We start from the raw sequence: 17,784 nt of genomic DNA, 5'->3' as shown, positions 1-17,784 counted from the left end.
GAGTCCTTTTTAATTCACTGACCGCATCCTACATATTATGGGCAGTGTTATGGCGACATCCCCACAATGATGATAGTATTCATGTGCACCGAGGATTTAAGATGCACTCTCTTGACCTTGTAAGATGCTGAAGGCACAATAGGGAATAGATCATATTCATCTGAAACAATAACTCTATCCTTGGTTCAACAGTGATAACTGCACACTCGATCACTGAATACCAGTATTTGCTTTACAAGGCCAATATCTCTTAACCAGCCCTGTGCTATGTACACAGTGGTGAAACCACGCAAGGATGTACCCTATTTTACTCGTAGACCAAGCTGAGTGACCATTGAAAGACTGTTGCGGTACAAAGATGTCTTGACTGCTGACCGTCATAACAAAGTCTATCAAGAACTTTGTCACCACTAGATTTTTGCAGGACTTGCTTGAAAATGTGACTGTTAGTGGTCATTTTGTGACTGCTCAATCCTCTCAGATTTGTTGTTGGGACTCGGAGGAAAAGTCGGTTGTAAATCTGTCATTTATATCTGTGCTACACACAATGGTACTTAATATTTATGGTATGCACAGGAATCTCTACAACTTCTCCATGCATTTTCATCCTAGTAAATTGCAGGAGATTGATCATTCTTCACTAATGTAAACAAGTCAAACAAGTCAAAGTTGACGAAGCCTATTTATTGATCCAATCATTGTGAACTCAGCTACTGTATAGTGTATCACAAATATCTTTATCCTGATCCTTGTAACTAATGTATATATGAAAATATATTATAGAATACTTGTACATGTATTTACTTTGGGCATATACTGTACGAGCTGAAATTTTTGCGGAGGTTTTATTTTTCGCGAATTGCCTTTGAACCGCGAAAATAACAACACGAGAAAATAACAATGCTCGAATAGCTAAGTTCAGTTAGACCCTCGCAACCGCGAAATTAACAACACGTGAAAATGTCCTACATGTAGCAATTCGCGAAAATTTCAGCTCATACAGTATCATGGCCTACAAGTGTATAAATGATGCCGTCCAAATCGTGAATGTATTCTTTTGCCATACGCTGTATTCATTACACAAATTTTATGTACTGTATGCAATGATGCAAGTTTTCCAACATGCGAAGCCATCCACCGAAAGCAGCATATTCTTACCTTTACCACACAAATGCCTTATGAGTCATGTACAAATGTACCCATTTGTTTGAGTGTACTCTATTGTTTCTACTGGCAAGGGATGTTGACGGCTGTGTACAATGATCAACTGAATGGGAACAAAGCAAAAAAAAAAAGTGTCAGCAAAAATCGTGGTGTCTGATTGGTTATTTGTTATTTCAGAGACTCCTTGTAACACAAAAAGTTAAGGAAATGTCTGTGTGTACCTGTTCTTTAAAACTAGCTGCAGTTTAGAATAGGGAGCTTTAGATTTTCACGACACAGATGCTCAGTAGAGGAAAATACCTGTTCTGAGCATGTGCAAAATTGCTTATCAAAATAAATTGATCTATTTATAGCTATATTTCTCTTTTTCACTACCTGATTAGGTCATTTTTACGCCCGCTCAACTCATGGCGCAGAGCTACTATGACGCACTGTCATATGGGGTTGTGTCTCTGCATAATTTAAAGCTACTTTGCAACACAACGCAGGAAGAGCCGAGAGGAGAACGTTTAATGCAATCGTCTCAAATGTCAGCGTCCCAAATCTAGAGCTCCCTATATCACAAGTACAGTGGACTACCAGAACGAAGAATGCTGATGTCAGAAGTATTGTTACAATACAGTCAAATTTCTCAAGCTTATTAGGTGATCCGAGTATCCTTCGGATCACCTTCTGTATCTGTACGGATTCTTTCTTCTTCTTTCTTTCTTTATTTCTCCGCAAAAGTTGTGCAGAGGTTAGCTCAGAAAGTCCGCTGCCTATCAATTTCAAAATTATACCATGTATGCATCATGTCCCAAAGACGACAAATCTAATGTATCATTGTGATCAGTGGACCGTGACGTCACTATGACGTCATTATATGAAAACACATTCTCAATCATATCTCATTAATGGAATGAAATTTTTCAATGAAATTTACGTCACATATATTTCAAATTATGCGCATTCTACTCATGTTCTCAAAATTCATATTTTCTCTTAAAACGTGCGCGTACGCGCGCGTTGAAATATTTGTATGCTCCAATCGAGCTCAAAATTTTTTTGCACACGTTTCAGACCATTTGGAGCATTTTTTGAAAAATTGAAAAAATCGGACGGACGCGTACGCGCGCGCGCATATACGCACGCACAGCTCATGTGCAATTGAAATTTCCAGTTTTTTCACTTTGATCGGATGTCTGAAATGTTAAGGAATATTTATACCAAGTTTCAAGTCAATCCGACTCAATATGACGTCATACGGGCCCGTCAAAGTTGAAATTCCGCGCGCGCGTCAATGGCGATATACAGTGCAACTATGCCAAAAAACTGCCAATTTTAAATCCGATTTTACTCGTCAGGATGGACGGTGACCCCCCATTTTCTGTACATATTTTGAAAGCTGATGAGTTGTACATGTCATTTCATGGGGTGGCAATGCTGACAAAATGATTAAAAGATATCAAATTTCTTAATAAAGTAAAAAAAGTAAATTTTCAAAATGACGTCATCAAATTTGAAGTTCATTCGAGCATATCTCACTAGTCCTTTGTCAATTTTTACCCAGATTTCAGTATGATGTAGCTTATTTCATGTTCTTTCAAACATAAAATTACAATATTTTGATTGGATAACGGTATCACCTCGTAAAAATGGATTGAAAGTAATCTTGTCAAATTTGACCAGTTTACGTGTTATCTCTATGGGAGTGCAGTTTTTCTGGAAATGAAAATTGACATGACTATCTTTATCGAGCACTAGCTCACTTAAGCTTCGGTAAATTTCTCCCAGATTTTAATATGTTGTAGCTGAGACTTTACGCTACCGTAAGTGTGCCCTTTGTTTTTTCATACGATGTCAGAATCACGTCAAAAAATTGGGTTGAAATTCAGGCTTATCTTCGATGTATTGAGATATTTCTTTCTTTCTGCAACTTTCTTTGCAATAACTCAAGAAAAACGGCCTCTATCACTTCTATATTTTGCACATGTTTAGTTCATGTCACGTGAATTATTTCATAAAAAAACAATTACTTGATCGGACACCATCTTGGGTATGTAAATTAGGGTCAAAGGTCATAAGTGTTTCACCCTGTATCTTAGTGAATACATGTCCTATCTTTCCCATATTTTGCATACGCAAAGACCATGTTACAAGAATCATTTCACAAAATAACCACTTTTTACTCAGATGCCATCTTGTCTGTACAAATTGAGGTCAAAGGTCATATGTACTTCTTTTTGTATCTTCGTTATGACGTGTTATCTCTATGGGAGGGAATTTTCTTTAATGTGAAAATTGACATGATTGTCTTTATCGAGCACTAGCTCACTTACCCTTCGGTGAATTTCTCCCAGATTTTAATATGTTGTAGCTGAGACTTTGCGCTATCGTTTAGTTTCCTTTGTTTTTTCATACGATGTCGGGATGACGATAAAAAATTGGTTGAAATTAAAGCTTATCTTCTATGTATTGAGATATTTCTTTCTTTTTGCAACTTTCTTTGCAATAACTCAAGAAAAACACGCCCTATCACCCCCATATTTTGCACATGTTTAGTTCATGTCTCGTACATTATTTCATAAAATAACAACTACTAGATCGGACATCTTGGGAATGTAAATTAGGGTCAAAGGTCATAAATGTTTCATCTTGTATCTTAGTGAATACCTGTCCTATCTTTCCCATATTTTTCACACGTATAGACGATGTCGCGAGAATCATTTCACAAAATAACCACTATTTCATCAGATGCAATCTTGGGAGTGCAAAGGTGGGTCAAAGGTCATATGTATTCATTGCTGTATCTTCGTTATTCAGTGTATACAGAATTTGGTACCAAAGATGGCAGATATGACTCCCTTTTCTAAATGAGAATGCAAACATCACACGGCCAATGTCTCTAAACAGAGATGGAACTTGTATGGTCATGCCTATTGCGATCAGGACTCGAATCATTGATAAAAAAAATCGGATCACCTTAATTTGTCAGTGATGACAAATTACAATCTCTAGTTTGTATTGTATTGTTTTTCAAACCCTGATATGATGAACATTCTTCACAGCAAAGTGATTTCACTGTTCTTCAGTTTTCTTCTTTACAGACACTGTGTGTATATGGTGTGTTCCTTTGGAACAGTGCAGTAAAAATTGGACTTACGTAAAATGATCATTTTTTTTTTTTTACATGCACATGCTCGTCTGATCACTCAGCATTGTTATGTAGACTGGTTTTTTGTCATGTAAAGCTCAGTCTCCTCACAAACAACATCCTACGCATTAATTTTTTTTTTCTTGTCAACACACACGCACACACACACTTTCTTAATGATATTCTTTATTTGAAAATCACTCAACATCAGGCTCTTTTCACAATAATATTAATTCGAAAAAGAATAAGCAGCTCTACTAACTTGCGCTGCCGAAATCACATTCTTTTTTTGTTGTTGACATACACTGTTTTTTGCAAATCAAACCATGTATACACACACGCACACATCAAGACCAACTTTCAAATCATTGGGGTCTGCTTCGCAACGACACTAAAATAACAGACACATTCCTCATCAGCCCACAAAAAAGGTGTTTTTCACATTCACACCTACATGCCAAAAAGACACAGAGAAGAACTGTAAATGCAGACTTGGACATTGGCAGCACAAAAGATGACACTCGGGGGTTTATTTCACTGTTTGGTGTACTACCCAAGAATAGCTTTTTAATACATTTTCTCATTTCGGCTGCAAGTTCACAGTTATAATCACATTCAAACATGAGATCTGGTCTCATTACAAATGAATTACCCTTGCACATTCATCTAAAGATGAATTAGGAACAGTCATCCTATATCAAGGCTATGCAAAAAGCAAATTCATTACATTTGGTTTGGTAGTGAATATGTCATTTGGGAATGACGGATATTGAATAATGACAGACATCTACAGCATGATAATCAAATGGTCAATATTTGAGGTGCGACACCAATGTGTTCACATAATACACCAATGCTGGAAAAGAGAGAACACCGTTTTTCAAATTTACAAACTGCAAGTCAGTTGTGACAGATTAGCAAACACATTTCACTACAAGTGAGTCAACACAGGCTTGGGATTGGAATATCTTTTCCATCATCTTTTTTTGTTTTCCCATCAAGAAAGTCGAACTATAACTTATAAATTTCACAATATAAATTCTCTTCTTTGGTGCCCCCAACACTAAGGGCGGATAGGGAGACTTGCCCAGAATTACTGTCTATGAAGGGAGACATTTCAGGCAGGTGCCCTGGGGCTATAGTTTAAGAGTCTTGGGACTTTCTTAGGACTGTTCTTCGGCTAGCCTGTTGGCCTTCTCGGAAACCTCGTCGACGTTGCCTACCATGTAGAAAGCGACCTCGGGTAGATGGTCCAGCTCACCTGCAAGTAATAGAAGAGACGAGTACGTCTTGAAGCCGACAAATAGGTCTGGGAAACTACTGCTCCACAATCATACCAAGACTGCACACACATTTTCATTTTCTCCTCTGAAAACCAGAAAGACTTTCCTCGCCCTTTTCACTACACTAACAATTTTTCTTGTAAATCTAGTCTTTCGCAGATGGCAGTATATTGCGGCATCAACAAATCAAGCTTGAGTGAATTCTGATGGCACACATAACCTAACCTTGGAAGCAGACTAAGAATAGAAATGCATTTTCTGCTTTCAGCACCAGATGAGATGGTCATGTTTAGCATCATCCTGCGATCATGTCACACCCCTCCAAATTTCCCCCAATATCATGAACCCATGTGAATGGAATCAGTCACGCTATGCAATTTGCGAGTTCCAAGAAGACTAAAAGAAATTACAGCAATGGCATTTTTTTCTGGCAAATAGCCCATCTGCTTTTCAGTTGATCACAATTTGTTGCAAATTACAATTCAAGCCTTGAAAATAATGTCTCTGGCGATACTTTGTAGTGAAGGCATAAAAAGGCCATGCATCTCCTGAGACTTGACTGAAATATACAGTTATTTGCACTCATACATCCCTATATATTCTGTCTACTTCCGAGCACTGACATACATACGTGTATTCTTCATGGGATCTGCGGAGCACCATACTCCATGCACCACACATTTAATGAGTCCAATTTTTTGTTTGAATCGGGACATCTTGACAATTTTGTGGTGCTTAAATTCGCAATAATGGAGTACAGTAATGAACTAAGAAATGAACTCTTGCACATCACATTCATGTGAGGATCAGAGTTGATATCTTCATGTGTTGTTGAATTTGTGAGGTGCACCCGACCAGCGAAAATAATAAAAACGCTGTAAAAATATATGGCACATACAGCATTCACTTTACAGAAAACCTCTCGACCACATGATCAGAAGAGTGGGAGAGGAGAAACAGGAGTTGGAGGAGGGAGGAGAAGGGGGAGGGGAGGGTGTCAATCACTCACCTGCGATGATCATCTCGAATCCCTTGATGGTCTCCTCCAGGGTGACCAGCTTGCCAGGGCTGCCTGTGAACACCTCGGCCACCTGGAAGGGCTGGGACAGGAAGCGCTGGATCTTCCTGGCGCGGGCCACGGTCAGCTTGTCATCCTCAGACAACTCGTCCATACCCAGGATAGCGATGATGTCCTGCAGGGTCTTGTTGTCCTGTAGAGGGAAAGGAACAAGGTGGGAGAAGTGATGGACTAGGCAAGCAGTTCTGAAGAGCAATATTTCCATGCTGACCTTTCCTCACTAGTAGCCTCTGTCGACATATTCACATACCGCACTTCTCATATGGTTGTGCATTTCAGGCTTTTCAGTGTCTGATCTTGCTAGCAGTGCTAATTTTACTCTGTATTTTTTCAACTACCTCAAAAGAAAACAATCCAATCTTCTATGATGTTCTTACATGTTTCTGTGTACAATCCAAATACAGAAGATTCAATTCTACAGGAAAGTCAAGTGTAGGTATTGAATTCCTGTACAACACTTGCACTACAAATGGACCTCTATGAAAAAATTCCTTAATTGCTGGGGGGGGGGGGGTCCACAAAACTCGTAAACATTCATGCCAGTACCTGCAAGATCTTCTGCACACCACGAGCGATGGCATAATGGCGCTCTCCGACGACGTTGGGGTCCATGATACGGGAGGTAGAGTCAAGAGGGTCGACAGCGGGGTAGATTCCCAGCTCAGCGATACCACGGGACAGCACGGTGGTGGCGTCCAAGTGAGCGAAGGTGGTGGCCGGAGCAGGATCAGTCAGATCATCAGCGGGCACATAGATGGCCTGGTGGCGGTGGCAGAGAGAAAATCATGTTTCATACTTCTGAAGTCTGGCAATTGACTTCAACTCAGACAAGAAATACAACTGGTGTGACTTCAGCTTATGCAGAGTAGACAGCACAAGCCAAATATCATTGCATGTCCTAAAGACAAACAAACACGAGTCATTACTCCTATGCAAACTGGCCAAAGTATTTATTGCATTTGTCTTAATTGACATCAATCCACACAAAACTATTTAATGTTTAGAGTAATAGCCATGATATATATCATGGGCATACATACTCCAGTGGGACTCGAACCCATGACCTCCTGATTGCCAGACAGGCATCAAGTCGACTTGACCACCAAACTTGTCCAATAGCCTTTGTTCTTATACCTTATACTTGTACTAGCAGGTACTGCGTATTTATTCAAATTAAAAAAAAAGTTTTGCTCATCAGTAGGTTTCTATGGAACTACTAACTCAGTAATATGCAATGCCTCTTGGTAAGATAAAGAGCGATCAAATTGTGCCTAATGAAGAGTCCAGTCATTGTAAATGTAAACTCACCTGCACAGATGTGATGGATCCCTTCTTGGTGGTGGTGATACGTTCCTGCATGGTACCCATGTCAGTGGCCAGAGTGGGCTGGTAACCCACAGCAGAGGGGATACGACCCAGCAGGGCAGACACCTACACACACACAGTATGAAAAGATGAACTTGGGTAATCAACACTAACCTCAATGACTCCAGGTTTTGCAAATGTTCAAGGGATAAGTATGTGATGCCATATCGAAGGAGAATTCTTTTTGCATCATTTCCATAAAACCATTCAAATACACACTGACTGTAACAGAATAGCTCATGTCTCCAATCCAATTACAATACAAATTACATATTGTGTTTTTGGGGGGTTTTTCTTCTGATGATGAATACAGCATGTAATTTCATTCTTTCGGCACAGAATTTCTTGAAGGACAACTAAAAGCACATCCTTTTTTTTTTCTTTCCTTCAACATGAACCAAGCACATAATCATAACATGCAATTAACCTGCATGTATATCTGGAACAATAAAGGGAAAGTCTGGTAGAACATGTAGAAAAGATTGCACGCAGCCAACATAGGGCTATTACATTTGTAATACTTGTTTCATGTATCTTGCATAATGCTTCTATTATTGTCTGCACTTATAGCATAGAGAACTTTACAATTGTATCCCCAATTCACTGGATATATTCAATGTTCACTTTTGTAAGCAACGTCACAAAGTGGCACTCTAGGCTGCTTCTAGGAAGCATGCCTAAACATCATATCATCATCTGAATCCTCATTTGCTCCAAGGTGAAGAGAAGCGACATAGTAAAGAAGTTGTTCCTAGTGCAATATCCACAGGGATTGAACCCATGACCTTCTGAATATCTTCATACAAGGAAAAGTAGAAATTACGCGGTGCGTAACATATGTCCCCGCCGGAAGTAGCATTTTGTAACAAAATGTGCAATATAGGTAAAAAATCAAGGTCAAAGGTCAAAGAAGTCAAAGGTCAAAATTCTGTGTAGAAGTTTTGAAGCCCTCACCTAGTGCCATCACATAAAGCAAATGGAATCGAAATTGGGTTAGAAATGGCGAAGGAGTAGCATTTTGTAGCCAATGTACAATATAGGTCAAAAATCAAGGTCAAAGGTCAAAGAAGACAAAGGTCAAAATTCTGTGTAGAAATTTTGAAGCCCTCATCTAGTGCTATCACATAAAGCAAACGGAATCGAAATCGGGTTAGAAATGGCGAAGGAGTAGCATTCTGTAGCAAAATGCACAATATAGGTCAAAAATCAAGGTCAAAGGTCAAAGAAGTCAAAGGTCAAAATTCTGTGTAGAAGTTTTGAAGCCCTCAACTAGTGCCATCATATAAAGCAAACGGAATCGAAATCGGGTTAAAAATGGCGAAGGAGTAGCATTTCGTAGCAAAATGTACAATATAGGTCAAAAATCAAGGTCAAAGGTCAAAGAAGTCAAAGGTCAAAATTCTGTGTAGAAGTTTTGAAGCCCTCACCTAGTGCCATCACATAAAGCAAACGGAATCGAAATCGGGTTAGAAATGGCGAAGGAGTAGCATTTTGTAGCAAAATGTACAATATAGGTCAAAAAATCAAGGTCAAAGGTCAAAGAAGTCAAAGGTCAAAATTCTGTGTAGAAGTTTTGAAGCCCTTACCTAGTGCCATCACATAAAGCAAACGGAATCGAAATCGGGTTAGAAATGGCGAAGGAGTAGCATTTTGTAGCAAAATGTACAATATAGGTCAAAGGTCAAGGTCAAAGGTCACGACTGAAATTCTGTGTAGAAGTTTCAAAGCTCCCATGTAGTGCTATCATATAAAGCAAACAGAATCAAAATTGGTTCATAAATGACAGAGAAGTAGCAAATTGAAGATTTTGATCACACACGGACGCACACACGGACACACGGACACACGGACGGACGGACAGACGGACGGACGGACACACGGACACACACACGTACGGAGCCCGTTTCATAGTCCCCTGCTCGAACTCGTTCGGCGGGGACAACAAGGACACTGACCTCTGAACCAGCCTGGGTGAAGCGGAAGATGTTGTCAATGAAGAGCAACACATCCTGTCCCTCCTGGTCACGGAAGTACTCGGCAACGGTCAGTCCAGTCAAGGCAACACGGGCACGGGCACCGGGGGGCTCGTTCATCTGACCGTACACAAGCGCCACCTATAAGGGGACACAGAAATTCCTTTGTAAATACATACATTACATGCATGTACACACAGCATCACACTGTGTGAGTGAGGAATAGTTTCATGACTATTGTATTCTACACCCATGTAACATTCACTTCCGTGCTTTTCTAGGTAGTGAGTAAAGCTAGCAAAAATTGCACCCTGTGATAAGTGGAAGGTATAAAAATATTGGCTTGCTATGCTGACTCTAAATCAAAAAGAGACAACTTGCAAAATCTACTAAACACCAATAAATTTTTCTACAGGCTGCTCTACTAAGCTATCAGCATTTTGGCTCTTGGCCACAATGAAAGTGACTTGACTGTTCATGGCAAAAGATTTGTGAAATACACAGAACCATTCGGAAGATTAATTCAAACACATCACAGTATTATTTCCTCATACACTACATCTTTCCAATATTACATGATAGCATCTGTGATTTCCAATGTGACAGAATTTTTATCACCAAGCTTTTACCAAGTCTTCCCACTGCAAAAAGTGGTAATGAAAAATTCTCTAACTCAATTTAGTTTTTGTAGATAAAGGAACAACGATGACCAACCTTTGATGTGTCATCCTTGAGGGAGATGACACCATCCTTCAATCATCTCGTGGTACAGATCGTTGCCCTCGCGGGTTCGCTCGCCGACACCGGCAAACACGGAGTAACCTCCGTGGGCCTTGGCCACATTGTTGATCAGTTCCATGATCAGTACAGTCTTTCCGACTCCAGCTCCACCAAAGAGTCCTGAGAGCAAGGAATGAATCGCAAGTATAGCACCCCATGAATACTGATATTGCATAGCACATCAGGCCATGGCATCTACCTCTGAATATCTTCCAACTCTTGTCTTACGACCCCCAAATCTCCTCACTTAGTTTTGTAGATTGTATCTAGTTTCACTGAAAACTTCTAGGCTTCTAACTCATCATCATGGCAAAATAATGCGCAGGTGGCCGGACAACATGAAAAACACAACTCACAAACATAGGTTATGCATAGAATACCATTTTCCATCAGAGATAAAGACATTGAGTCTGAAAATACTTACCGATCTTTCCTCCCTTGGCGTAGGGGGCGAGTAAATCAACGACCTTGATTCCCGTGACAAGGATTTCCTGTGCTACACTCATCTCAACAAACTCTGGGGCTTCTGCGTGGATAGCTGCTCTCCTGTGATTAAAATAAACACAAGATGAAGGAAGGTCAACACATTGTTTCTCCAGTCTACTAAACCCAGTATTTGATATACAGCCACCTATCAATTTCACATGCATGAACATTCCCATTTTACACCACATAAAGAAAACACTAAGCATTTTCAGATTGCTTTAAAACGAGGAATGTTCGCGTGCAATTTAATTTCGCAAATATCGCGAGAGCCGAGTTTCACAAAATTAAATGCACGCTAAAAATCTTGTCTACACTACATGCATTGAATGTTGAAGGCAACTCGCGAAAATTTCATGCCGCAAAAATATTGTGTTTACAGTATAAAGAAATTATAGAAACTAAGAACAATACAATTCACAATTATTTTTTGTGGGGGAGGAGGTGGGGGCAGAACATTCTTTAAAGTCATGTTACTGTATTCCAGCTTTTGTTTTTTTTTTTCAGACAGACGATCGGACTAAGATACACAGACTTCAAAAATATAAGCTACTGTCTAAATACAAAATATTGACAAGTTTGTTGCTGACAACATGAAAAGCCTGCATGACCCAAGACCATTTCATATTAAGTCTTGAACCCCAAGCATCAATTTATGTCATCAGCCTTTTCAATTTCAACAGGAAGAGCTGCATGAATGCTATTGATATCATGTCATGTATGCCAAGAATATAAGCACCTCTCTGTTGGGATTGGTCCTCTCTCATCAATGGGTTCACCAATGACGTTGATGATGCGTCCAGCGTCTCGGGGCCGACGGGGATGCTGATGGGGCTGCCTGTATCGACGCAGGCCTGGCCTCGGACCAGACCCTCGGTACCGTCCATGGCAATGGTCCTCACTGTGCTCTCACCTGGAGATGAAGAGGAAGATTCAAGATCTTAATTTCTAGCTTCCAAAAATATTGTCAAAACCACATTATCAACAAAACTTTCTAAAAATCTTTAAAAAAGAAAGGGACAAACAGAAAGACAGATGAAGGAAGACACAAAAACATATCACTGGCTTATTCTATCTTCAAACATACTTACAGAAGTCATTAAAAGTTCACATCAACAGGAGAATAATTCACACCCTTTTGCAACAGTAATCAACTCAGCAGTCTCTAAATCCACCCTTGTACGCGTAATCACACTACTAGTATATGTTATTAGTCAGTGTGATTCTATGAATTCGAGAACTTGCCGACTTTAAAATAAGCAATGAGGAAGACACACTAAAAATTCACAACAGATGTATCAAAATAGACATTGATCAGCATGTTGCGATCTTAACAAATTTTCATTTGTAGAGGGAGACAAACTGAAGAAACTCAAAACCTGAGCGCTTTCACCCCTCTGAATAATATCTTTCTTTCAAAATAGACATTGCGCCTGAGAGCAAGGTTTAGTAACGGCTTCAGAAACAGGGGGAAAATTAAATTATGAACTAATCATTACACTGGTTTGGATTTTCTGTTCAAATAAGAGAACACTTCTTGCTTGCCTCACCAAGATGCTGTGCAACTTCGAGAACTAATCTGCTTGACCAGGCCCTGGACTTCCAGGGCATTGAGGATGGGAGGGAGATCATCATCGAACTGGACGTCGACCACAGCACCATGACAGCAACGACTTTTCCCCTGGGAGTTGATGCTGCTGCCTTGGGCTCAGCAGCATATGTTCTTCCTGTAACATGCAAGCAATACATAAATTGCCATGAAAACCACACATGTAATTACTCAGTTTGTTTGTTTGTGGTGTTTTTGTTTGTTGTTTTGCTTTTTGTTTTGTTTTGTTTTTGTTTTTTTGAGGGGGGGGGTGTTTGTTTGTTTTTGGCTGTTGTTAGTTAGTTTGTTTGTTTGTAGTGGCACAGTTGGGAAATTACAGGTATTTCTTGCTACCCTAAATGAACTTATGTCATCTTGGTACATGCATTTGCAAACCTCTGCTACACTTCAAATTTATTCACTACATTCAAAATTTCTCTCTGGGCTAGCTTCATGTGAACTATTTCTTTACTCTTCATTTCATGTTCTGTAACACCTTTCACATCGAGATGTAAGTTTGTACACAGCCAATCACAGTATTTTTCAGATCAGCATGACTTCGATTTTTTTTTTTCCTTTTTGTCACTCTGATTAGTTATTAGTCGATGTCATTCTGTAAAGACAAACTTCCTGAAGTTTTCAACCAAGAGACATGCGTCAATTGAAGAAAATTCATGACTTTCAATGAAAAAAAAAAATGACTAATTGTTTTTGATGCCAGAGTCACAACAATATGTCTGCTTGATGTCATCTTTTTCTTTTTTCCTCAGAACCACATTTTCCACATGATGCAAATTTCACAAAAATGTCTAAATTTTCAGAAAACAATATTTTCCATGGTATATCTCAGCAATGGGTCAGGGGAAATGTGAGCTTTTCATAAAAAATAGGAAGATTTGTGAAATTCCCGAAATACTCACACTGTTGATTTAGACTGATCTAGATTCTACTACTGTTATATAATGAACAGTTGCAGAGTTCTCATCTACAGGTACGTAGGGGCAACAAATGGGTTTGATCATAAAGTTCTATAAAAATTCTGAAGTTTTGAACAGAATAAGATTTTCATCAGATAAACATTTTGCTATATGTAGTTACTGATTTTACACGTTTTAGGAAACGTTCAAAGTCAATGTAAATGTAGCAACAGTTTTCCATGGTTAGGTACAAAGTACCAATAGTTGGGTGGAATATGCATGAATTTTGACTTTTGGGGTTTGGGAGTGACTTAACACCAAACTGACTGACCACTGGAAATCAAAGTCTATGAAGAACTTATAACAATACAGCTAAATTCAATGCACTAGACTCCAGACCCTACATGGCCTAGATGTGGTCCAATTACACTTTTGATTCATCTCTCATTTCATTATTCTACCCAGTGTTTTTTTTTAATCTTTATTTCTTTGCTTTCTTTTCTTTTCAAACATATCCATCTCTCCCTTTCTTTTCTTTATAAAATAAGTTTCTCTTCTTTCTTTCCTTACCTTATCTTTCATTGTTATTTTTAAGTGTATTTACTTTTTATTTTGTAAACCTTTTGTTTCATTTTTCCGGGTTTACCATTTTAGTATCCCTCCTTTCATATCCTTCCCCCCTCCCCTCACCTAGGGCCTATCCTTGCTTTTCCCTTTATATTCTTGTACTCTTGTCTTATAACCACATTTTTTTTTCACAATCTTCTTTCATTCGCACACACATGAACAACAGTCCCAACAACCTCAATCAACTGCTAATGCGACTCGGTACTCGCGGAAAGAAAGGCAAAAAAAATCTTTTTAAAGACACTATAGTCGACAGAACTTCTTGCTCTGGTCGCTGCGCTTTGCTTTGAGATCACTAACGTGTTCAACGTTAACATTCAGATCGAACGCTGCGCATTTTGTATGACATGAGTGTGATGCGTTGAAAACCATTGAAAACTGCAACTGCCTCTGTGCGATGCATTTATCACAGAGCAAACTAGCTGCAATCGTCAGATTGCGACACGTGTAAAAGTGGCTTAATATTAAACGGTGAAAATTCCATTTCACTAGACTTGGATCTCACTCAGATGCAAATATTCAAATGGCTGTTGCCACTGATTTTGCACTCGCACTCTTGTTGTAATGTTGGATATTTGGCCGGATATTTTAGAGCGAGTTTCACATTTGTCCTGTTTTGTGAATGTTTGGAGATCAATTGACAAACAGGTACAAAAGCACACTAGCGCCAAAATTTTGGTAAATGAAAAAAAAAGAAAGGGAAATTTCACAGCTGGGGTTCAGCTCTTATAAAACTGGTCCGGTGGCAATGCAGCCACTGTACTGTACGCGACGGGCGGGCACGTCTGCCAACAAATTGCAATGCAACACATGTACTGATCCCCATATGCATGCATGCATGCGGCACATCTCTCACACTACATGTATCTTGCCGGCAGTGTTCCCGATCCATAAACTTAAGTGACATGATACACATAAATTCAATAAATTTCGTCCACTTACTGTTACATGTTGCAGTAGGTAGCCATGTTCTACTCGTCTGTGTTAAGACTGAATGTGAATATTGTGTTTTGGCGGCTTTTACAGCCGAAAAACACGTTCTTGCCACCCTGCTAAACATGGCGATGTCTGAATTCTTGCCAGGGGTCACGCATGCGGCGCCGGCAAATATCGGAAGGACTCGGAGAACTTCGGCAAGAAAAGGTCAATTGATCATGTGACCGAAGATCTTCATTCCCATTGGCCCCAGCTGATCCAATGCGATTATCGATATTTTTGGCAGCGCGTGAAATGAACCGTTGTTTTCTACCTGTGCGTGCCAAACATTGAAAAAATTCTTTGCGATCGACGTCGATATACAGTGGAAAAAACATGCATTCAACATCAATTTGGTAAGTTGCAGCAATGTGTTATACGTTTGAGTATTTTAATGTAGTTGATTCAAATAACAATGAAATGCAATCGAGAAAAATGTTTCAGAAACGGGGTTTTCTCGATAAAACGGGGCTTACACACAAGCAGAAGTACGGGCGTACTCTGTACAGGCTAAACCAAGGCGGCGGCGGGTGTGAGCAACAGTTGCATACAAATCAGCCTGCGGCGGTGCGAGACACGGCCCCCGGCCCCGAGACACATGCACACCGTTCTCGCTGTCGGTCTAGCTCGCTCCAGTCGCTAGTCGACAGTGGTGTGCGTGTGCTACGCTACGAGTTCTTCTGACAGCGACGACCGACCCTGGCCTGGACCTGCGGGCATTTTGACTATTAAAACGTTAACGTTAGGCCTAACAAGTTAGTCTAGTACAATTTACAATTACTAGGAAGACCTACAAGCAAGGAATAGAGTCTTTCTTTTTCCTCCTTTTCATGGAATTGCAGCCATCAGCATGATGATGAGTCGTGACATGATTTTAGGCTAAGTTAGGCCCTAACGCTACTTTAATAAAGTTTTACAAATAATGGTCTAATTCATGTCATTTATGTTTTTGGAGCAGTATTACAGGTAGAATAACGACAACATTAACGTTAGACAGAAAAATCCATCTGTAGTGTAATGCCCGGAGGAGTCTTTTATCATTTTTTACTTTTGTAAAGCCACACACTGGACACGTATAAATTTACGTCTCCGAGTCCGACGACAAGATACAAACCGCACGATCTTCGGTCAAGGCAGGGCGCGGCATGGCATGGCCATGTTACTTTTGTATCATGTTCTCAGACTCTAGAAGTATCCAATGTCGGTTTAAAAACCAAATTCCACTAAAATCACATCATGATGAAATACTTCATAGAATTTCAGAGACTCCAGCACAAAGCACCTTGTGATCTGGAGATTCTCCCGCCTGAAACCCCTAGCAAACGGGAGACTCCAAGTTGATGTGTACAAAGCGCGAAGTTCCTAGATTTCTAGATGCTCTCTGGTGCTATCTAAGGCTTATTTTTTCAACATACGATAGCAATAAGTAAGAAATCCTTTCCAACGGGAGACACAGAGCCAGGGTGGGAGAAATTAAATCTCAAGCGCGAGAACAGGAGATTTTGCAAAAATGGGTTTTCGGCGGGAGATCTCCCGTCGAAAATGGGAGAGTTGGAGTCTCTGGAATTTGAATAGAAAGGCCTCTTCATATTAAACGACATAACGTTACTAAAACTAAATCATACCCATAGTCCATACTGCCATAGCTGATTTCTTATCACTGTGACTCGAATCATCAGATACCGGTCGCCGCGGTCGGTAGGCCTACTAGTACTAGTCTGTATTTACCACTAAAGGGCAAGTCCAAGATAAGGTCCCCTCAGAAGGCAAAATTTCATCTTTGCTCAATATTGACATATTTGGTATCATTTTGAAGCTTGTGAGTTGAAGTTTTGATTTCCGTGGAGGAAAAAATGATATTATGTAAATTTATGCAAATTTCAAGGGCTCCATTTGCATAAATGTAAAACACAGCGTTACGTATGGGACATTTATAAAAATTCATATTTATTCAAAGGAAAGCAAATGATATTTGATTAATATGTGGACATAAGAAGTTAATCAAATAGTTTAACTTGGTATGAAAATTTAGGGATTATGCAAATGATTATGCGAATTAGCTCGTGTCCTGTCATGAGATGTCCCATACGTAACAAAATGAGGTCATTTTTTTAGGTTTTTTCTGAAATTGCTAAGGTTATTTGAATGCCCTTTTGGAAAGTTCTAATTTATTGTTTAGAGAAATTAAATACCCGTACCATAGAAAAAAGAAAAAACAGTGAAAGAAATATTTTTTATTAGGCATTGAAATAATGTTACGTATGGGACAAATGCGTTACGTATGGGACATCCTCATCATGTGAATGCATGTAGCTAGCTTGGAAGGTCTCTCAGTACACAAATGGTCAATCATCCTGAAGAAAGCATCCCAACTTTGGAGCTACTTTTTGAGTTATAGACACTTGAAACAATACATGT

The 17,784-nt window shown here is 39.5% G+C and overlaps 1 pseudogene; it reads right to left on the bottom strand.

Moving 5' to 3' along the window:
• Window positions 1-5,405: 5,405 nt before the first annotated feature.
• Window positions 5,406-15,476, bottom strand: LOC139730250 (ATP synthase subunit beta, mitochondrial-like; annotated as a pseudogene).
• Between the last annotated feature and the right edge of the window lie 2,308 nt (window positions 15,477-17,784).

The sequence above is a fragment of the Diadema antillarum genome, unplaced genomic scaffold (genome assembly GCF_040938485.1).
Source record: "Diadema antillarum isolate AM-2024a unplaced genomic scaffold, OU_Dant_1.0 seq00000300_RagTag, whole genome shotgun sequence".
In the NCBI taxonomy this organism is placed as follows: Eukaryota; Metazoa; Echinodermata; class Echinoidea; order Diadematoida; family Diadematidae; genus Diadema; species Diadema antillarum.
Note: the sequence above shows the minus strand (reverse complement) of the source record. Positions and strands in the feature narration are given on the sequence as shown.